Raw genomic sequence first — 24,163 nt, 5'->3', positions numbered from 1 at the left:
CTCACGGGCCTAGCCGTGTGGGATCTTCCCAGACCGGGCACGAACCTGCGTCCCCTGCATCGGCAGGCGGACTCTCAACCACTGCGCCACCAGGGAAGCCCGAGCCAATTCTTTATAAACAATCTCTCTCCCTCTCTCTCTCCCTCTCTCTCTCCCTCTCTCTCTCTCTCTCTCTCTCTCTCTCTATATATATATATATATACACACACATACATACACACATATATGTATATGTATATATATGTACATATGTATATATATATGTATATATATGTATGTTCTATGTTCTGTTCCTCTGTTTCTATTTGTTCTGTTTCTCTGGAGAACCCTGACTAATATGCCAGTATAGGGCAGATGTGTAATCTATGGTGAATGACAAAATCAATTACAGAGAGATTCAGAGGTGGAGAGAATGGGTCCGAGCGAGCAAGGGGAAATGGATGGCTGCCCAAGCCAACCGAGCTAAATGCTCCAGGGAAACCTCTTTAGTGGCTGCTAGGGGATAGTATGGACAAGCAAGCAGACCTTCTGAGCTCTTCATGGGCAAAAATCCCGGCTGGCAGGTGGTCAACCTCTAGGACATTCAACAAGCATACCTGTAGGTGGTCAGAACTCTGAGTCAGAAATATGAAATCAAGGGAATGGTCAGAAAACATGCATTTCATCACCTACTTGTGCCAGGCACTCTGCTAGAGCTTCCCATGATCATTTAATCTTCTGACAAACCTGCAAGCTAAGTGTTCTTTCTTTTACAGAAAAGGAAATGGAGAACAAGTAATATTGATTAACATAGTCCAAGGCCACAAAGCAGAATAGACTTAGAACCTGGATCTGAATCTAGAGGCATAATCCAGGGCAAGCCTGACAGGAGTTGTCGTTGACCCATCCATGGGAATTGGGACTTAGGGCTAGGGCTCCAATCCCTGTGCAGACGTAGGAACTGGGATACTTGGAACAAAAACAAGGCAGAGCCTCAGACACAGAGGAAAACATAAGGGAGCCAATCAACAAAATATAGTATAAGGGAGGAATTTGCTCATAAGAACATAGTGGGAAGGATAATGGGGTGAGAGCTTCTAAGATGTTAGTAAGAATATCATTTTAATATTCAGTTCGCTAGTCTCCAAACACTAGTGTTCTAAAGCAGTGAGTAAAATACCTTTAATCTTATTAGGCAATATCTATCACAGATGACGGGCACATAGGAGCACTCATGACATCCACTTAATTTGCCAGATTAAGTGATGCTCCTCATTCCCTCTTTAAAACATGCCCACGTTGTGGTATACGCCCCAAACTAATAAAATTTCCTTTGTTATCATTGTGAACTTCACCCACTACAAGTTCCATGCTTGTGTAATCAGTTGCATTTTTCCCCCAAGCCCCTTCATACCAGCTGAACTTGTACTATGTTTATTATTACATAAACCAATGGAACATGAAACAAAGTCACTAAATAAATCGCTCTCAAATTAGGTGTAAGCAAAACAACTACAAAAGCCTAGAAAAAAAAGTAAAAATCTATAAATATTTTGCATTTCAAAAGATTGACAAATGAAATACAGTTGACCCTTGAACAAAGCCGGGGTTGGAGTGCCAACCTACCACACAGTGGAAAATCTGAGTATAATTTATAATTGGTCCTCCATTTTTTGTAGTTCCTGGGTATCCACCATCCACATCAAATCCATGAATTCGGAACTTCCCTGGCGGGTCCAGTGGTTAAGACTCCACGCTTCCAACGCAGTGGACACAGGTTCGATCCCTGGTCAGGGAACTCAGATCCCACATGCCGCACGGCGCAGCCAGAAAAAAATAAAATCCATGAATTCAGTCAACTGAGGATCATATAGTACAGTAGTACTTACTATTGATAAAACGCGCATATAAGTGTAACTGCGGAGTTCAAATCCCTGTTCAAGAGTCGGCTGTACATTTGCAGTTCAGGTTATTTTAGCTTTAGGTATGTAGTGTCACTTTTTAAATTTCTCTGCTTTAGTTGACTTTTTCAGTCCACCAATCACCTACCAATGTTGGATAAGACGGCTTTTACTATGCTCTGCATTGTACTTGTATAGCACTTTTGTTTTTTTCTGAAAAAAAGCACAGTCTGTCTAGAAAAGCAAAATTCAAGGCCAAGTCCACGTTCTTTTAGTGATTCCATTCAGCACTTTGCTGTTAAACCTCAATACAGAGTATAATAATACTACATGTCTGTTTAGACTGTTCCTCTAAGTCTATAATGTGACTCCTGTGTATTAAATTCTGTATTGCAAACATTTATGGCTCACTAGTATTCATAAGATTGCCAGGAATTATGCATTTGGGGGCCAAGTTGTTGTTTCATTATAGGCCAATATGTACAGCATTCTAATAGTTCTCAATGGAAGGAATCCAAGAGACAAATCTAGTGTGATTCTCTTGTATTAAAGATAAGTAAACTGAGGTCCAGGGTTAAAGACACTTGTCCAAGGTAAAAATATATTGAAATAAAATTAAGGGAAATATTTCAATAGCCCCTAACAATTGTACCTTCCCCATAATATATAACACTTAAAATCTAAGATTCTCAAAGCACTTTTAAATCAGACCATTAATGATTCTGATACCTATGTATCAAATTATGTCCTATTTTCTACCAGCTGGGTTGCCCCCCCCGCCCCCCAAATACTGACTGAACGGTCAACATTTTCTTTGCAGGTGAATCAGTTGAGAGTTGCATTCATCCATGAATAAGAAACCTGAAAAATAAGGGTTATTTTTATCACCTGTGTCAGTGTTAGGCTGTCCAGGCAGGCCTCATTTGTCCACTCTTAAGTTTTATAATGTCATTAAGAACATGAGGCTTTCTCAGGTTTTTGTTCAGCCCATCTTAATGTGTGCTTGTCAACTGATAATAAGCTATTTCATCTCAAGTACTGTAGGTTTGCTTTGGTAAAAGAGATGAAAAGAAAAAAGCAAGTCAGCTGAGCTGGCTTTCCTTAGAAAAGAGATTTTCTGGAGCCATCCTAATAATTTCCTCTCAGATTTGACTGACCAACTATGTTACAGGGCCACTGTCACCTGAATGGCGGCTGCACTATGTGATAGGAAGGCAACCTGCAATCTCTGTCACTGCAGGACTGTTGCCAAGATTAGGAAGAACATGTGTGTGGCATCAATAGCATGGTTCATAGTAGATGCTGAAAAACTGGCAGCTGTTATCGTTAGAAAAAAATGAAACTAGTGGTGATGTCTCCAAATTTCTTCCATAGTAATTATGAAGAAATGTAGTAATGTTTTCATGCATGTAAAGAATCCAATATGGTAATAACATAATTTTTAGTTATCAAAGCACATTTTTACTGAACTTCCGTTTGGCACTAAAATATTGGTATGGCAACTTTTAAAAACTCATTTGACTTACCAGATTATCATTCTGGACACTGGTCAATAGTTTATGAATATGCACTGTAGTCTCAGAAGTTTTAAATATAAATGACCTTTTTCTCTCTTATGTTTCATGAGTTGGAAAATATTTGTTTATTGTACTTAATTATCATTAAAAATATATTTTATCATAAGTAAAGCATGTTCACATTGGTGACATGTTGAGAAAATAACATCTGTTGGACCATTAAAATTTTACAACAAGTATTTATTTGTATTATTCATACAGACATACATATTCATACATATTATTGTTAAATAGAGATCTTGACTTTAAAAAGATGTATCTGTGGAGATCATTGGGTTTCTGGTTTCAGTTCCAACAATTTCTAGTTTGCTATAGGCATTGCCACTGGAATGGCAATCCCAGACGGTTTATATAAGATACCTGATTTTGTGAAGCAACAAGAAGAAAAAAGGTAAATATGTATTTTATAAGAAAATTAACCATTTTCACATAGAAAAATAAAAAATATTTGCAGAATTTCATAGATGTAAAAATACCTAGAGCTAACATCTGCCTCATACGTGTAGTTTACCATGTACCAGTCAATCCCATGATAAAACAAAAAGCTGAAGCACAATCCAATATTGTGTTATACTGGACTTTTATGATATAAATCGCTTTGAAATGAGTAGGCAAAACAAACAAAAAACTTCACATAAAACCTCTGTCTAAATATTTTCTCTAAAATTAATTAAATATGAAAGGGGTATGCGTATGTGTAATAAAAGAAAGGGAATGTAGCCATTTTAAAAGTCTACCTAGGAGTCATTATGCTTAGTGTTTTACAAATACTTCTCATCTCTCAATCTTTGCAACAACTCTGAGTACTTAGTTATTTCTCCAGTAAGGGGAATCACATGGAAAGGAGGCATCAGAGAGCCTAAGTGTCTTGAACAGGGACTGCAGAGCTGTAAGTCAAATGCTGATCAAACTCTACAGCCTATGTTGGATCCTCTACTCCATGCCCTAAACATGTGATTGTCTCATGAATATGACTTAACCTCTAAGTTTTTCATGTAGCAATTTTGTGACCTTTGATGTTAATTCATGTATTGTGGTTTTAATGTTCAGATCTGTGAAATGTAATTTTGGTTCTGGTTCGCTTTTCAAAATACAACCCAAGACAATACAAGCAATGTAATATGAAGAAATGAACAATTAGGTGATGAATTTAACCAGTTTATGAAGTTTGAACTCAAACTTCCCCTGGATTGCAAGATTCGTCTTTTTTTCTCTATAATTACCAAAATACTTGATTCAGTTATCCAATTAATTTTATATATTAATTTTATATATAAACTTTAAATTGCAGCTTAATTGCCTTATTCCACCAGGAAGCATGTACATACTTTTTCTTTTGAACTTTTTCTTGCTTATTTTTCCCTTTGCTTAGATTTATCCCATCATCTACAGTTAAGCCTGTTTTATAGGAAGTCTTTGCTTTCTTTAAATTATTTCTTTTAGTCTAATTCCAGCTCTTCCCAACTTTAATTCAGCATATATCCTGCACTTACCTATAGTACTTGTGTCAGCATTATTATTTCATTGGCGACACTGTCACCACTGGAAGTCAGTCTCAGTTGTGAACGAGAATTTGCTTAGGCATAACAATAGCAATATTGAAAAGATATTTTCAATGTCTTTTGTAAAGAACTGAAATAAAATGCAAGCCTCCCTTTAATCCATTGGATCTTCTGCAGATAAAAAAATTTTTTAAGTAAAAGTGCACTTCATTTTTCTCACTAATGCATCCAAGAAGATCCTTTTATACTTCAAGGAGTACCATTTTCACTTTCATAAAGAATTCTGAAACCTATTAGTTACTCAGATCCAGCAGTTTGTTCCTTTCCACAGATCGGGACGAGCAAACTGCCCTGGCAGGAAGCCACCAGAAATTCCAGTTGCAGACTGCCATCTTCCTTCACAAAAAGGGCCTGGAAATTGCTAGCAATGCCCTATTCCTCTTAACCATCTCTAACCCTCACTCAAGAAAAGGGCAAAGGTTAAGTAAAAATGTTTGGCACAGTCGATTTTTAAATGAAATAAAAACACATATACTATGGATAAACTCCTTTTTAAAGTATGTTCTGCCTTATTTTCTGGGGTATAAAAATATTTTTAAGGCAATTTCAATGAATCAGATTTCAAGAAACTACTAGAACACTTTTTGTGAGTTGCTTTCATTGTGTCTGAATTATGATACATATTTCAACACTTTGCTATACCAGGGTATGTAGGTTTGTCAGTCACTTCACAGCTGTCAAAAGGAAATTCTTATTTTAAATCTCTACATCATCATTAAATAGTTCTAATAATAAAAGGCCTAAATTTTAGGTCCTCAGGGACATCAAGGTATCTCATCTACTGTGTTGTTCAAGCTCTGGCAGCATGTTGTAAAACAGATATGTAACAGGCAATAGAGGGTAGGAACAAAACCTAACATTGTTACCTGGTGTTGACACCACCTAAGATGCTGAATAAGATGATACAATATTTTGTTTAAGACTAGTAGGCTATTTTAATAAGTGAACCAAACCGGGGTGGGGGTGAGGAATTCTAGGCACATCTATTTCAGGATACGACCTATCATTGACCCTTTTTCCTCCTTAAGTAAATGTATTCCTCTTCCTACATAGCTCAGAGCACTGTCATAACATCCTTGTGAAAGCAGTCATTTAAAAATGGAGTTCAAAGTCCACATTGCAGCCTTGTAAGGTGATCCAATTATGTGATGACCTTGGAGATTTCGCTCCAATGGGCAAAGTCTAGTGAAGTGGACCTAGCATAGCTTCGAAAATACAAAACCCCCAAATTCCTTTTTATTCTACTAAATATTTGTACTTGTTATGGTTTCCCTGAGAAAGGGTTGGTGCTGGTAAAAGGGCAACAAGCCCGATGGTCTGAATTTGACAGCCAAAAATAAACATGGAAAAACTCCTGACTTTCAGATGTGTGACTCTGAGATTCGGCCTAGGCTGAAGTCAAGTTTACCTTTGCACTGTAAAAAAAAAAAAAAAAGTTTGCTAGGCAGACAGGTAAACAGTAGAGTTTATCTTACTTAATAATTACTTTCAAACTATCCAAGACATTTTAGGCTCAAAATTGTTTATTCACAAGTAATAAAGAGGAGCATTACAAACACACCTACAGAATTATCTCATTTTCATCACCTGATCCTTTTCTTTCCCTATCAGTTGTGTTGCTGTGTGTTTTTAAAGTAACAAAAGTTTTTTAAAGTTATAAATTTATAAAAACATTTGAAACTTTTAGAAAAGCTGTGAGATAGATAGACAGATGATATATGGAGAGAGAGAGTATATATGTATGTATTTTATACAGACTTTTCCCCTGGTGATTCTCAAGCGGAGAAACTGAACTGGGAAGCATTTGGAGATGGATGAGGGCGATGGAGGATCCTCAGTGATGGAGGATGTGCCAGGCAGTGAGCTACTGACATTCAGGGCCAGAAGCTAGGGATATGAAACATGCCGCAAGAATGGAGTGTTCCCTGTGAAGAAGTATAGAGACAGAGTAGTGTAGACACTCTATGTGGACTGTGGAGCCATACAGCTTGAGTTCAAATCCCATTTCTGGCTGTATGACCTTGGCCATGTTAACTAAGTGGTCTAAGACTCAGTTGCCCCATCTGTAAAATGGACATGCTGGTAATGTCTGCCCCACAGAATTTTGTTGCATGGATTAAACAAGTTAAAATATATAAAGTGCTTGACATATGGTAAGCTCTCAATGTTGGCTATGGCTATTACAAGTTCACTCAAGTCCTTCATTTTATGTTAATCAGAACTGTTAAGAGAATGTATCAATATAAATACAGTTTTTGAAATCTTCATCTCCTAAATTAAAAAATTCTCAGTATGGAATCCATTATGTATTAGAAGATATTTCTGGATGATGACAGTCATAATGGAAGCACACTTTCAGTCACTAAGTATGTTCAGACAAAGCAGTAGGAGAAGATTAACAGTAAGAGTGGGAAGCATTCTCAGGTGGAAGAAAATTTGTGTGGGCTGTAAAATAGGAAGAGTGTAAGCGGATACTTTACAGGGTGAAGGCATGCAGAGGAGGTCTGATCAAATTATCACCGTGAGTTTGTACAGTGGTGACGATGGCTGATGAGATGCAACCACGGAGATATTATTACTGACCTAGGACCACGAGGAAAAATCAAATCCAGATCACAGTCAACTTGGAGGGTATTTGTGGAACACACTACACTTCCATGTGGCCTGCAAGCCTTGAGCCTATCAATGCAGACTCCCAACATTCTGAATAGTTAAATGCTTCTTTATATAAAAGAGAAGACTTCTCACTCAGCAGCTAAATCTTGGATTTGCTGTTTGCATAAAAGGGTCTTTCTTATGCAACACTCATTTTAAACTATAATTCAGAGTCTTTTGAACACGTAAAGGAAAAGCCATTGAAAGCCAGTTTTATTTCTATTAAGGATTTATAAGCCCAAAAGTGAGCATTAAACTAATCCTAGTGTTTTATACATACAAAAACAAAAAACAAATACTGAATCCAAACAAGAATGAGGTTAGTGCCTGTGGGAAGAACAGAATAGCTCATCACAGGTGGATGTAACACATTTTTCATAAGTACAAATTAAGCAGCCTGAAACAAAAAGGACTAAAAAGATAAAAGTATACCAATCGCCCTTCCAATTTTTCAAATCGAAGTTCTGTCAACTGTCAGATGTTTTATTCAATGGTTAAAATAATCAAGTGCTTTAATCAAAAACAGAATTGAGTATTAGCACCATTAGTAGGAAACTTCCAAAAATAGCAATAATAGTACTATGTTGATTCATTCTCTTTCAAAGACTGAGTCACAAAGTACAAAATCTAGTGATCTGGAATTGATGACAACTATCCCATTTCCCCTGTATCTTTCTTGGTTCCTCTTCCTGCCCTTTAAACCTTCACATCGCTAAAGGTCTAACAGCCTCCATTACGTTCTCTGGCTACACACTCACATCACACACACACACACACACACACACACACACACACACACACGCCTTTTGGAGACTCCTTAAAGTCATCTTACTGGCACTACTGTGAATGTTTCTCAAACCTCTGTCTCCAGCATCGTCCCCTCCCTTGCGCTCCAGTCTTAGTTTCTGAGAGCTATATTGCCACTTAAATACAAAAATTCTACCGTCAAATTCACATTTTCCCCCTTACATATCACACTCAAACCATCAACAAATCGGGTCTATTTTCCAAATAACATCCAAACGCTCACCCCACTCTCTCTGCTTCCGTCCTGGTCCGAGCCACCACCAACTCTTCCTGCACTGTGGTAGTGGCCTCCTCACTGCTGTCCATGCTTCCACCCTTCCCCCACCTCACTCTCCTGGACAGAGCAGAGTGGCGTTTTTAAAATGGAAGTCACATCCCGACACAACTCTGCTCAAAACCCTCCAGTGGCATAATTTCTCTATAAGAAAGTATGCTATCCCACTTCTGCCACTGAGTTTGCTAGGGAAAGCTACTTAACATCTCTGAGCCTCTATTACCTCATGGTAAAATAAGGACAGTAATTTTCTTACTGATGTATAGGGAATATACATGCTCATTGCAAAACACATAGCTGAGTGTAAAAATTGTACTTAATTCTGCTGATCTCCAGGGAAGGCTTGTGTGGCAATGAAATGAGCCATATGATGTCCTATCAAGCTCAAGAATGAAGACAGATCTGCAGGGTTAGGTGGTAACTGAATCTCAGAGCATAACCAATCTGTGATTCTAAGAAAGAGCCCATGAGGATATAAATGTAAGGCAGACCCACAACCAAAAGATCCGTCCAAGACAGAGATCGCTGATTGGGCTCAATACTCAAGATCCAGGGCATCTACCCGGATGGTAGAGTGCAAGCAGTCACCAATATGTTAAGTAGATGGAATGATCAGGTCTGGGAGGTCAAACTTTTTTACTTCAGTAAGTGAACCCTGTGATTTTAGTTGGACACACAGACACACAGAATTGATTCTATCACCCAGCTTCCTTGGCGTCTGAGTGTTCTGTTTTCTTGGGATGGCAGCAGAGGGATGTATGTAACTTTGGGGCTGTAACTTTAAACAAAAAAAGCATGTCTTCCAACCCCTCTTCTCCATTTTGCTGCTAAATAGACATCTTGGATCTTGATAAGGACCACACCCTAAGATAGTAGAGAAAATAAGACAGCAAAAGCTTGGGTCTGGGGACTTCCCTGGTGGCGCAGTGGTTAAGAATCCGCCTGCCAATGCAGGGGACACGGGTTCGATCCCTGGTACGGGAAGATCCCACATGCCACGGAGCAACTAAGCCCGTGCACCGCAACTACTGAGCCTGGGCTCTAGAGCCCTCGAGCCACAACTACTGAAGCCTGCGTGGTCTAGGGCCCGTGCTCCACAACAAGAGAAGCCACTGCAATGAGAAGCCCACACACCACAACAATGAGTAGCCCCCGCTCGCCACAACTAGAGAAAGCCCGTGCACAGCAACGAAGACCCAACACAGACAAACAAAAAAAAAAAGAAAAAGAAAAGAATTTGGGTCTGGCTATTTTAAAGCTGCCGTATTGGCCTTGAACTGTCTAAATTTATGCTTTAATATTGTTTGTTAGGACAGCCAAACTAATATATAGCAGATGACAAGAAAGCCTGTTAATTATCTAGCGGTAAGATTTTTTAGAAGTAGCTTAGGTACAAAGGACAGGTTGTAACCTATGGACCCAGTCTATGCTGTCCCTGGGAGGTGCCAGCCCTGGCTCCAAGTTGTGACCTCAACATTACTCCCTTACATTGTGGCCAACAGTAGCTGAACACTGCCCCAGTCAGAGCTCCTGGGACTGTTTCCCTCTGTGGTTTGACACAGGGCTACCAGAGCCAACTCTGGACTCCCAGATTCTTTCCTATGCCAGCTTGATTGTGTGCTGGTGTGTGGTCATAGACCCCAGTTTTGTCCTTGAGGTTCTCTCCTGGCTTCTGATAGAAACTAAGAACTGGAGACTTAGGCTTCAGAGACCACTGTCATAAATAGGGAACAACCTATCTGATCCTAAAAGTCATTGGGATGGACCACTGATTTAATGCTGTGCAGGTCTTTCTCCAGTGAGTATGGACTTTGGCCTGAGATCAGCATTCAGGAAATTCCATATACTAAAATGAAGAACTCCTTTGTTATTAGATGTCTTGAAGTTCATTTTGGGTACCATATGCAATATGTAGATTTTCTCTATACTTCAGTAATTCCAAAACTGATAAATACATTCTATTTCTGTCTCTCATCCTAGGGGGTATTTTTTTTTTTTACTTTGCTAAAATATACATAATATAAAATTTACTGTTTTAACCATTTTAAGTGTATAATTCAGTGGCAATAAGTACAATCTCATTGCTGTGCAACTATCACCACTCTCCATCTCCAGAACTTTTTACCATCCAAAACTAAAACACTGTATGCATTAAACACTAATTCCCCATTACTCCCTCCTCCCAGCCCTTGGTAACTACTATTCTACTTTCTGTCTCTATGAATTTGACTACATTATGTACCTCAAATAAATATGAAGTATGGAATCATACAATATTTGTTTGTGTCTGGCTTATTTCAAGGTTCATCCATGTTGTAACGTGTTTCAGAATTTCATTCCTTTTTAAAGCTGAATAATATTCAATTGTATGTAGAGACCGCATTTTGTTTATCCACTCGTCTGTCGCTGGATACTCGGGTCGCTTCCATCTTTTGGCTATATAGAACATTTTGCTGCTATGAACATGGGTATACAAATATCTGTCCAAGGCCCTACTTTCAATTCTTTTGGGTATGTACTTAGAATTGCTGGATTATGTAGTAATTCTATGTTTAATTTTTTGAGGAACCACCATACTGTTTTCCATAGCAGCTGTACCATTTCATATTCCCATGAGCAATGCACAAGGTTCCAATTTCTCCACACCCATGTCAACATTTGTAATTTTCTGAGTTTTGTTTTTTTTGTTTTTTTTAGATAACCATACTAATGGGTGTGAAGTTGTTTCTGCTTCTCATTTTTAATGTTCTCAATCAATTCGAATTTTAGAAACCCCTACCAGTCAGTACTGGCTTGAATCTTCTAGCCCTGACTATTCTTTGATTATAGTGGTTAATGAAGGAGTTCAATGTGGGATGGACTTTCAATTCACCTTGTCTATTGGTTTTCACACCTCAGTCCCCAAAGCTGCTTCCCCAATTTTCAGCCAAACTACTTCTGACTCTGATTTCATCAGTTTTACATAGTGCATGTCTGAGTAAGATTTCATTTGATAAAAGAGTTCCTCAACTTAAAAGGAAAGTTTGAAAACCATACTCTCTAAGGTTCAGAGAAATTAAATGACTTTCCCAAGGTCTCTCAGCTCAGTAGTAGCAGAGGTAGAATTTGAACAGAAATACATCCAGTGAGACAGAAGGTATGCCTAGTAGCAGTCATGTTATGCATGCATTCCATCAATCATTTGTTTATTTCTTCAAGGTATACTGCACACACAATCTAACTGCAAAAAAGAATTCACTTACAAAATAGACTAGACCAGTTGGTCTTTATCTCTCACCAATTTAACAAGGAGAATGGTAAGGAATCAGAGGAATGAGACATGCTCTTGCAAACACCATCATCTTAGCAGGCACGAAATCAACGATAACAAATGAAACTTCACCCCTTCCTGCCAAGAGAACTACACATGAGAGATATACAGTTATATTGAAAAAGTATGGGGATAGTCAGTTCTTTCTAGAGAAAAAAAGTATCATAAGTCAAAATTTAATAATAGTTATGAAATTAAGAATATTTCTGTGAAATTCACTATATTAATACTATAGGAAATATAAAATTGAAGAAGGTGGCATAGGCCATGCGTGTAAGAAGCTTATAGTATAATAAGGGGCTAAGACAAGTATACAAATAGCCATGAGCAGGGTAACAAATACTTGAGAGACCAGGGTAAAGTAAGAGTGCGGAAAGTTTTTTTAGAGACTTAAAAGAGAGAAAGACCCTATTTGGTCGGGGAAATCCAGAAAGGCTTTGGAAGGGACTTTGTAAAAGAGAGTCTAAAGGAAAAGTACGATGGCATATTCTCTGAAAGGTGGACAGATGTTGAACAAGTAGATCTTGGGGAATCAAAGGAGGGAAGGCCAATTCCAGTTAAGAAAAATATGTGCAAAGACACGAATGGGGATGATTACAAGTTGTATCCCAGAATAGGCCGTGTATGGGCTAGTTGCAGAATAAAGGCCTAAACAGATGAGTTAGGAACACGTGGTGGAAATACCCTAGAATGGCAAGCTGTAATGCATATGCTCTCCTAACCAGAAAAGTAAAGGAGAGTCATCAAAGGCTTCTTAGATCACTGGGTCTTGCAGGCGGGTTATATAGACGAGCAGTTTCTCTGGGCCTCATGTTGTCATATGTGCTTCATGCCCTACTACAAGCACTGCTTTAGGAAGATTTATCTTACAGATTGTTCCCTCCCCTCAAATGTCAAGGAGGACAGAGGCAAAGATTATGTCCGTATAAGTGAAGCAACTTGGTGCAACAAACTTAACTATTTGTGCATTGGATTAGGTACAGAGCTGACTGGAGCTAGGGTAACATTTAAGAATATTACAATAGTCCAGGTAAAAAGTAAAGGCCCATAACTAGGACCTAGTCATGAGATTGGACACACACTAGAAAAGCACACTGGAAGAAGAAGGTAGAGGACTTTGCAAACAACCAGTGGAGGAGGGGAAAGGGAAGGCACAGATAAGCATGGCTGAGCTTGCAAGATTGAGTCATTGGGAGAATGATGGTACTACCCACCCAAGTAGTATGAGCTAGGAGGAAGAGGAACCAGTTTGGAGCTGAGGTTGTGGAAGATTATGGGTTTGGTTGGGGATCTGTTGATTTTATAGTACCAGTGGCCATCTGGGTCAAGTTATCCAGCAGGAAGTTGGATTAGGTTGAAGGTAGGGCTACATTCCTAGGGAGTGTGCAGAGTGGTGAGAGTTATTTAACCTACGGAGGAAGAGGCCTGCAGGAAGCCCTTTGAGGATGAAACCTTGAGAGATGGCCAGGTTTAAGAATAACCTGGAGAAGAAGAGACATGGATAGGTTGATTAGAGGGGTAAGAAGGAGGTCCTATTGTGCTTTGGAAAACCAGGGGTGTCAGATAACTTATACTGGTTCCTCCAGATTCCCTCTCCACCCTCCTACATTCTGCTCCCAGTCCCAAGGCTGCCCCATATGGCCCCATGCCTTTGGCTTTAGGATGTGTTTAGTCAAAGGGGAGTCTGGCAGGAGGTCCAAAGGTGGGAGAAGAGGGAGAGGTTGCCTTGGACTGTCCACGACCTACCCTACTCATTGCTCCTCTCACAGCACCTGCTACGCATGACTCTCCTTCCAGGCTCCATAACTTTCCCTCACCTTTTCCCTTTGGGCCCAGGAGTGATAATTGCTCAGCTGCTGTCATTTCTGAATTCATCCTATCCCTTTTGGTTCCCTTAATTCTGCCTGCAGTTTTGTAATTAGCCTCTTATAAACCTTTCTAAGTTATCCTAATTTGAGTGTTCTACTTGTTTCCTGTTGGGACCCCAACTGATATACTCACTAAACCCTAATATTAACAGTAAGTGGTAACTGGGAGTATGGGAACACTGACGTTGTCCTATCCCCAATCAATAGCTCCTTTTATTTATTGGGTATCAACAGCAAAATTTAATTTCAGCCATAACTCTACCTAGTTCTTGGACTCCTACCCAGAAACTGCTGTGCAACTGACTAAAAGGGACCTTTGCTAATCAAACTAAGCTGTACCTAGGCCTAAAACCAAGAGCATAGTTTTTGATAAAGTTGCTGATTGATGCATGAAGAAAGTGAGCACACACATAGATAAAAGGGAAGCATCCCTGACTCTTGATTCTCTCAAGACGGACACAAGTAGCAGTCTTGGTCAAACGCTCTAGGGTACGAAAGAATCCCTGCTCCTTGACTGTCTGGAACACTTAGTGCTCTCCAGGAGGTCAGTGGCCAGCCATTGTTCGTAGCCCAGCTTCTCATAAGCTTCTCGATGTTCAGAGCTATATCTTAAACACTGATTTTTCTAGCTTAAAGAAGACTTCCAGGACAAGAATATCCAATTCCAGATATCTACCTGAATCAACGCTGGGGGCCCATAGAAACAGATGAACTCAGCATTTAGTGGTCTTTTTAAATGGAAAAATTTTAGTGATGAGAATTATAGAGGGAAACTTCAGTAATTCTGGGGTAAGCAGGGTTATAGGGAGACTGGTTACGTTTCTGAAATTTTATGTCCTTGCAGTGTAGAAGAATATCTAAGGACGGGGTTTTGTGGCCTTGTCAGGGATAAGCTTTAGATTTCCAGAGAGAAAGAAGGAGTCTGATAGTTAGGAAACATGTCTAAGTGGTGAATAAGCACAGGCACTGAGGTTTCTGAGAGCAGCTGGATTTTGGGATGTGAGGCTGTTCCTTCTCTCCTTATCATAGTGAGGCAGGCTTCTGTGGTCTCTGAGTACGTCTTTGGTCACTGGTCAGACCTGTAGTAGAGCTTCTCTGATCCTGAGAATACGTTGAGAATGAGCTGTCCCAAGAAGCTTCCAAACCCTTCAGCATTGCAAAGCCAGGGCTGGCAGATTTCTGGTAAGTGATGGGCCCTGCTTTTAGGATTCTGCAGCAAGAGTCATAGGGCTGGCAGATGCTGCTAAAAAAGCAAGCACATTCAATTCAAGGCAGTGCTTCTAGCATTTGGAAGCTGAAGTAGGGATATACTCTGGGGTAGAACCAAGGCTTAGTGTTGGAGGTGAGAGTGATTTGATAGGTAAAGCTTGACCTCTCCCTTTAAAGAGGAAACTACCAGGAAAGGATTCTAAACCATGAAATAGGTTGCTGAGGTTACTTTTACTATCCCCAAACTCCTGGCTCATATAATTATTGGTATTCCCAGTCTCACCTTGTGGCTCTAGGAGTGGACATGCTGTCCTATGATGGGTATGTTTTAAGTTATTTCTTCTATGCATTTAGTATCTTCAACAGAAATGCACCAAGATTTGCTATCAATAATCCTGATCAGGATAGTCAAAAGCTGTGGCCATGTGACTTCCTATTTTTCTTCTACTTTGATTTGTATCTGCTATGCTCTCTGAGATAACAGCGACGCTATTTATTACTGCTAATTCCTTGACACAGACTCCTCCTGAAGGGTATGTATCATTTCCCTTTTCTCCCAAACGTACATGCATGCTAAAAATCTTTCTTGTAAGTGGGGAAATTTATAGCAAACAAAAAAATGCTGCATCAGTTCAAGTTTGCAGAGAAATCCTGAAGGGACTGAAGCAAGAACATTTAGCTGAGCTGAACGACAACAACACGAGGCTAATTCTGGGGAAGAAGAAGGGAAGGCGTGATTAGGAAAATGTAGACTGCAGTAAATGGACAGTCTCAAAACGACATAAATGCGAGGTCAAATTCATTTTTAATAATCAAATGTCTCATTCGCATTGTATTATTAAGTCCCGGACAGTGTTCTGAGTACCCGGCATGCACCATCTGATTTCATCCTCACATCAACACTCTGAGGTATAGGTACTGTCTTTATTCACATTTGCTACATGGTGAAACGGCCCCAATCACGTTGTTTGTAAATAGTAGATCAAGTGTTCAATTTAGGTCTGTCTGACTCCAAAGCTCATTTATTTCATTTCTCCAACAAATATTAATCGGGCACCCACTCTAAGCTAGGCATTGGTAAACAGGCAGACAGTGGTGTCTGTCCACATGATGTTTATAATCTAGTAAGGGTGACAGACATTAGTCATGTATTTAAGTTATAATTGTGATACACATCACAAACAAATGGTAGAAAGTATTCTCTAATATATTCCAAACTCCTAGACAGTGCCTGTGTCAGATGCCCAATAAATACTGGTAGAACGGTGGACTAAGCCCAGTCTCGGTAGAGGACCGGGAAGGCTGTTCTGTGACAGTAGTCTTGCACTTTGAGACGTGAAGGATGATTTGGGCTGATTGGGAAGGTAGGAGAAGCTTGCCAGAAAGGAGTGTTTTAAGCTGCCTGCCTAAAATACTTGATTCAGGGAAGAACCTTGGTAGTTAGAAGGGATACAGTGTAGACCAATGAAGTTGAAACACGGAGGGTGGGTGAGTGTGAGTGAGGGTGGCCGAAGACAAAGTATAAAGGTAAGAAGGGTAAGAGATCCAGGGTCATGTGGGCCATATAAAGATTTTTATCTTGATTCTAAGAGCAACAGGTTGCCAGGGAAGTGTTTTAATAAGGAGAATTTCCATTAATCATTCTTGCTGGAGTGTGGTCAATGGGGAGGTCAGTTAGGAATCTATCACCAGGGTCCAGATTTGGACTAGGATGACGGCAGTGGAGAAGAGGAGTGAGCAGATACTCAGGAGGCAACTGCCTGGATATGAAGGGTAAGAGCGGGGGGAGTGTGTCCGTCAAGGTGCCTGTATTGTTATCTATTGCTGCAAGACAAATTACCCCAAGCAACAAGTATTTATTATCTCACACAGTGTCTTGAAAGGTCAAAGACCTGGGAACAGGTTACCTGGGTGGTGCTGGCTCAGTCTCTCATGAGGTGGAAGTGAAGCTGTTGGCAGGTGTTACAACCCTCTAAGTTTTCACTGGGGCTAGAGGATCTGCTTTCAACCTCACTCATATGGTTGATTGCAGGCTTCAGTTCCTTACCATGTGGGGAATGCTTGATGTGAAGCCTGGCTCACCCCAAAGTGAATGATCAGAGTGAGAGAGAGAGCACGAAGTGACCAAGAAGGAAGCTTCGGTGTTTTTCATGACCAGTCTCAGAAGTGACACACCATCACTTCTGCCATCTTCTACGGTGAACACAGACCAAGTCTGATACACATGGGAGGGGACTACACAAGGATGTGAACACCAGGAGGCAGAGCCTGTTAGGGACCACCTTGGAGGCTGGTTACCACTGTGCCCATTGTGAAAAAGACGGCACTTTCAAATCACGATAATTTGAGAAGTGTGTGTGTATGAATAGTTGGTTTGTTTTCTCACAAAAGGACAATTTACAAAGAAGTGTGAAGGGAAGAGGAAGACCACAAAGGAATAATGCAAGTGTCCAGAGCTGGAAGCAGTAGAAGCTGTTATCACCCCTACGCCCAAAGGACAAGAGGACAGACAGGTTGCCGGAACTCTGAAGGTGAGAGAATCATAGACAGCACGGCCACCTTGAGAGGAGCTGTGTTATTCTGTCGGGCGACACAGCCAGCCCTGTGCTAGGACATGCAGGAGCTGACTGCTACCATCATTTCCCAGCTCTGCATTCCATGATGTCACATGGGTAGCCACATAGTTTGTGGTTGGTAATATACCAGAGAAATCAGCGAATACTATGAACCAGAACTTTTTTTTTTCAGAGTGCCAGTTGTTAAACATTTACAAGCACACTGCTGGACACAGCCAGCCTGAGGCAACCTCTTAAACTGGGAGCTAAGAAAACTCACACCCGGACCTCACTCTCAAGATAGGAGGAGGACCAAGCTAAACCAGGAAGTCAGAGAACACAGGAGCCTCTTGACTCAATTAATTACTCTTGACTTGTTCTATTCAAACCATCCCCTAGGGGAGACAGCAAGTGGAGGAGGCTGGAGAGTGGATCCAGCACAGCATGACTGCCTATCAAGCATAATTCTCCATTTTCTTCTGTGAGCAATTGTGTGGACAGGGATTCATTACCGGAAATAGAAAAAAGACAAAGTATCATTTGTCACAATCTCTCTTAATTATATTGATACTTTCCTACCCATCCCCATCACTCCTGACACCCCACATCAGTGGATGTAACTTTGGCAGACAATTGAAAACTGGATTTTCTAATAGGGTCAGAGAATTAGTTCATTTTTGTTTGTTTGTTTAATGGTTTTAAACAATAGAAACTGACTCTAAGTTGAGAGAATTTATTAGAAAGATGTGAGAGAGTTCAGATAATCGAAAAAGGACCTGAAGAAGGAGGCTCACAAAGGGCAGAAACGGGGCAGCCCTGGCTCATCCAAGTGGTAGGAAGTAATCAATGATCTCAGGGCAACTCTGATGAAAAAAATCGTACTCCAATATTTTTTTCTTTCATAACAGTCCTTGAGTTGCTCTGCTCAAGATGCACTGTCCTAAAGTAAAATTTGATTGGCTAGCTTCAGTCAATGACTACTCTTGGCAAGGAGAAGGTAAGGGCTCCTTGACTGACAGTCTCACTGGCACTGTCACAATAAAGAGGCAGTAATTCCCAACAAGGAATTCATAATTAAGAACAGGAGGGTGGAGGCTTCCCTGGTGGCGCAGTGGTTGAGAGTCCGCCTGCCGATGCAGGGGACACGGGTTCGTGCCCTGGTCCGGGAAGATCCCACATGCCGCGGAGCGGCTAGACCTGTGAGCCATGGCCGCTGAGCCTGCGCGTCCGGAGCCTGTGCTCCGCAGCGGGAGAGGCCACAACAGTGAGAGGCCCGCGTACCGCAAAAAAAAAAAAAAAAAAAAAAAAAGAACAGGAGGGTGAATGGGTGCTGGGAAGTCAAGGAGTAGCAAATGTCCACTACAGTCTGGGATATGACTTTGCTCCAGGGTCCCTCCTCAGCTGGGGGGTAGGGAGAGGAGCAACTTTCAGATCATTAATGTGGAAGTAACTGGAAATTAACTGTTCTTTAAAAATCTCTAGGCATAATGTCAATAGTTCAGAAATGTCACACGATTTGACATTAAGAGATATAACAGTGAAAAATCACAGGTAGGTAAATAAATGTTGGAACTAAAAAGGAAATTGAAAGTAAAACTGAAATGTGATGTTTTAAAAGGAAGATCAGCTGTCAAATATCAAAAGCGATGAACAGATAAGTGTACTCCTGTTGCTCTGAGGAAGCGGGAAATCTAGAGTTAAAATGGAGACAGGCTGTTAAGTATTCTGAGTTTGTAGGAGGCTTTCTGGTATACCTCAGTTGTAAATATGAGTTAAGAGAAAATGCTTGACCTCTAAGACCATGGGTCCCCTGACCTGCATTGCTCTGCTCTCTTCACTCATCTCAGCTCTGCTGTCCTTCAAGATCCAGCACACGTCTTCTCCTCCCAGAGCTTCCTGGACCAGCTCAATCCAGCCCAATCCACAATTACATAGCACTTCTTGTCCCATGCACTCGACACTTCCTAAACGTCCCCACGGGTTGTTCCACGTCTTCTCATGTGTGCATCCTGATCCTCGTCGAGTCCAAGAATGTTAGAGGCAGGATCTCTGTCTTATGATGATAAGTTGGCTGTTGGAGGTTTAATGTAACTTTTTAAAACCTTGGTCTTTCTTCCCTTTTCTAGTTCCTCTTCTGCCTTCACCCTGAAAGTGTGGACCTTAGCAAGGATTTGCCCCTTTTCCCTCTTTTTTTCCTACCTCACAATGTTCTTGAGAGAATTAATGAAAGTATACATGTAAAAGCCCAGCCTTACACTCACGTTTTAATTTTTTTTAATTAATTTATTTTATTTATTCTTGGCTGCGTTGGGTCTTCGTTGCTGCGTGCGGGCTTTCTCTAATTGCGGTGAGCAGGGGCTACTCTTCGATGCAGTGCGCGGGCTTCTCACTGCGGTGGCTTCTCTTGTTGTGGAGCACGGGCTCTAGGCCTGCGGGCTTCAGTAGTTGTGGCACACGGGCTCTAGAACGCAGGCTCAGTAGTTGTGGCACACGGCTTAATTGCTCCGCTGCATGTGGGATCTTCCCCAGACCAGGGCTCGAACCCGTGTCCCCTGCATTGGCAGGTGGATTCTTAACCACTGCACCACCAGGGAAGCCCACGTTTTAATTTTGTTTGCTGCTCTTTCCCCTATCAGTCGAAATCTCCTAAGCACATAGAAGATCCTTGTAATGGTTACTAATATTGATAGTATTTGTCTCATGCTACATGTCCTTCCTCAATGATTTCATCAGCTTGGGCAGTTTCAGCTGTGATCTTTAAGGGGCTGACTCGCTATCGGCCTTCAGCTGATTCATCTTCCAAGCCCCAGGCCCATATTTCCAACTGGATGTTCAGTAAACATCTCAGACTCGACACGTCCCTAATTGAACTCATCCTTCCATACAAACCCAATCTTTCTTTTTACTGAAGTACTTGATCACAAGTCATAACTGGGCTAGACATGACTGACTTCTGCTTGAAATATCAGAAACGTTCTAGCTCCAGCGTCTCCCTTTTACTCTCTCCCACCCGATATCCCGGTGGAGAGTTCCTTGTGTTCCTAATGTTCCGTTTTCTCTGCAGCCCCATGTCTGACCTTCGTTAAATCTCAATCCAAACCTTACAAGAATGTCCTGGCTCGTCCCTCTATCTCTGCCCCTCCACCTCAGCCCATACTCTACACTGTCATTAGAGTTCTTTGCCTAAAACACTGATAAGATCTTATCAAACCTCAGCACCCTCCCCACATACATCAAGGCTTTCCGTCTCCCTCCTGTTGCGTGTAAGTAATCGAAGCTGTCCAGTTTGCTGCCCCTGCCAAACTTCCTGGCCTCATCTCCACTACAGTCCTCGAACCCAATGCCACCCCCTACTTCACATTCCCAGAATATGCCTTCCACGGTCACACAGTTAACTCTGTTGAAGTTGTTTCCATTGTCTTGAATAGTCTTGCCAACCAGGATCTTCCTAATCTTACCTCTTCCAAACCACTTTACTAATTTTAACAGTTAAAATCAATTGTTCTTTTAAGTAATAACTACCCATTATAGAGAACTGAATGTGTGCCAGGGGATTTACATACACTATCACAGGAATTCTCACCACAACTGAGCAAGTTGGGTATTACAGGCCCACGATCCCTTATCCATAGCCATGAGGCCAACCGTGCTTCCAAATTCAGAATGCCTTGTGTTTTGTTGTCAGTTTCCCCATCTGTAAAGTGTGGAGGATAAGGATTAGCACTCTACCTACCTCATGGGGTTGTTGTGAAACAGGCAATGTGTTCCAACAGAGAAGCGCCTAGGGAAATGCCCTTATTTATTGCATTTTGGGAATCTATTCATTTGTTATAAATAACTCATAATACCTATGACAATACCTTACTAGGAAATAAATGGATCTAACTTTTACAGTTACCTAATTTGTATCAGTAATTTGAATGGTGATAAGAGCCTCATTTTGTTGGATGTCGCATTTCTTCTTCTTTACTTTCACTTCCTTCTGCTGCATACCACACCCTTTACTCAGCATTTCCTACCAAAATTACAGGCCTCCTGCCGCTGCAGTAAATACGCTTTCTTCAGTTTTATGGCCTATTTTACTATTAATTCATAATTTTCTCTGGCAAAAAAAAATTATGCTAGATAATTATTCCCTTCCTCTCTGACAAAAATACTTCATGACAATTATGCTAATTTTTAGGAAGTCAATGAAAACACCACTAACAAACTCATCTCCTTTACTCTTCCATGGGCCTGGATGCAGACGAGATTAAGAATGTAGTGCTGGCAGGGACCTTGAAGATCAGCTGGTACACATGACCTGGGTTTACTGAATTATCTACAGGCAGACCTCGTTTTATGCTTCACTTTGCAGCACTTCTCAGATTTTGCGCTTTTTACAAATTGAGGGTTTGTGGCAACCCTGCACCAAGCAAGTCTCTCAGCACCATTTTTCGAACAGCATTTGCTCACTTCATGTATCTGTGTCATATTTTGGTAATTTTCACAGTATTTCAAATTTTTTCATTATTATTATATTCGTGTGGTTATCTGTGATCCTTTGATGTTACTACTGTAATTGTTTGGGGGCACCATGAACTGCACCCATGTAAGATGACGAACAATTGATAAATGTGTGTGTTCTGATTGCTCCTGTGATGGGTCAGTCCCCCGCCCCTTTTCTCAAGGCCTCTGTATTCCTTGAGACACAACATTTTTGAAATTAGACCAATTAATGACCTACAGTGGCCTCTAAGTGTTCAAGTGAAAGGAAGAGTTACATGTCTCTCACTTTAAATCAGAAGCTATAAATGATTAATCTTAGCAAGGAAGGCATGTCGAAAGCTGAGATAGGGCAAAAGTTGTGCCTCTTGCCCCAACAGTTAGCCAGGTCGTGAATGCAAAGGGAAAGTTCTTTTTCTTTAAAAAAAAATTTAGTTATTTATTATTTGGTTGTGTGGGGTCTTAGTTGTGGCAGGCGGGCTCCTTAGCCGGGGCTCGCCAGCTCCTTAGTTGCAGCACACAAGCTCCTTAGTTGTGGCATGCAAACTCTTAGTCGCGGCATGAATGTGGGATCTAGTTCCCGGACCAGGGATCGAACCCGGGCCCCCTGCATTGGAAGCACAGAGCTTTATTCACTGCGCCACTAGGGAAGTCCCGGGAAAGTTGTTGTTTTTTTAAATAAGTTTATTTATTTATCTTTGGCTGCATTGGGTCTTCGTTGCTTCGCGAGGGCTTTCTCTAGTTGTGGTGAGCGGGGGCTACTCTTTGTTGCGGTGCGCAGGCCTGTCATGGCGGTGGCTTCTCTTCTTGTGGAGCACGGGCTCTAGGCGCGCGGGCTTCAGTAGCTGTGGCACTGAATTAATATTTGCCTTAAGAATAAGTAAATGGGGACTTCCCTGATGGCGCAGTGGTTAAGACTCTGCCCTCCCAATACAGGGGGCCCAAGTTCGAACCCTGGCCAGAGGAGCAGCAAATGAAGCTTCACTCGCTCACCCACTGCTCACCTTCTGCTGTGTGGCACGGTTCCTAACAGGCCACGGACCGGTACCAGTCCTCGGCCTGGGGGTTGGGGACCCCTGCTTCAAAGGACAGGCTGACTTTCTCATTAGAGGCTAATGCAGCTGGTGACTTTAAGTTGAAGCCGTCACTCATTTACTATTTTGAAAATCTTAGAACCCTTAAGAATTATGCTAAATTGACTCTGCCTGTGCTCTATAAATGGAACAATAAAGCCTGGATGACAGCCTAAGTATATATTATAATTTTTATGTGATAAAACAGAATTTTAATTTACTTTTCTAATTGTTCATTTCATTGTATAGAAATACAATTGACATTAGTATATTAACCATATCTCTTAAGTACTCATGAGTTCGAGTAGCTTTTTCTTGGTTCTCCAAGGGTTTTCTATGAATACAGTCATTTCATTTGTGCATAAAGCCAAATTTAGTCCTTCATTTTCAATATGAATGCCTTGTTTCTTTCTTTCCTTCTATCCCCACTGTCCTGCCAGGATCTCCAATACAATGTTCAATAGAAATGCTGAGAATGGACAAGCATGTTGTACTCTCAATGTTAGGGAGAAAACATTCAGTCTTTCAACATTAAGGATGATCTTAGCCTAAGATTGCTTTGTTTTGTTTTGTTCTGGTTTTTTGTTTGTTTGTTTTCGGTAAGCGGGCCTCTCACTGTTGTGGCCTCTCCCGATGCGGAGCACAGGCTCCGGACGCGCAGGCTCAGTAGCCATGGCTCACGGGCCCAGCTGCCCCGCGGCATGTGGGATCTTCCCGGACCGGGGCACGAACCCGTGTCCCCCGCATCGGCAGGTGGACTCAACCACTGCGCCACCAGGGAAGCCCTGTTTTGTTCTGTTTTGAAGATGTCCTTTATTAAGTTGAGAGAGTTATCTTTTACTCCAAGTTTATTGAGAGATTTTATCATGAAAAACTTTACTCTTGATATGTTGAGTTACATTGATTGA

The 24,163-nt window shown here is 41.1% G+C and overlaps 1 long non-coding RNA gene across 2 annotated transcripts in view; it reads left to right on the top strand.

Moving 5' to 3' along the window:
• LOC138842407 (uncharacterized) overlaps positions 1-24,163 on the top strand; it is an 88,536-nt gene that overhangs the window by 12,799 nt on the left and 51,574 nt on the right. The window contains exon 1 of one of the 2 annotated variants that reach the window (XR_011376887.1): positions 17,547-17,673. The exons of the other annotated variant lie outside the window; for it this stretch is intronic. This is a non-coding gene — a long non-coding RNA (uncharacterized lncRNA). Of the gene's footprint in view, positions 1-17,546; positions 17,674-24,163 lie in introns of those variants that run through there. 2 annotated transcript variants of the gene reach the window in all.

Source organism: Globicephala melas, chromosome 18 (genome assembly GCF_963455315.2).
Source record: "Globicephala melas chromosome 18, mGloMel1.2, whole genome shotgun sequence".
Classification (NCBI taxonomy): Eukaryota; Metazoa; Chordata; class Mammalia; order Artiodactyla; family Delphinidae; genus Globicephala; species Globicephala melas.
This window is presented reverse-complemented; position numbering and strand designations above follow the sequence as displayed.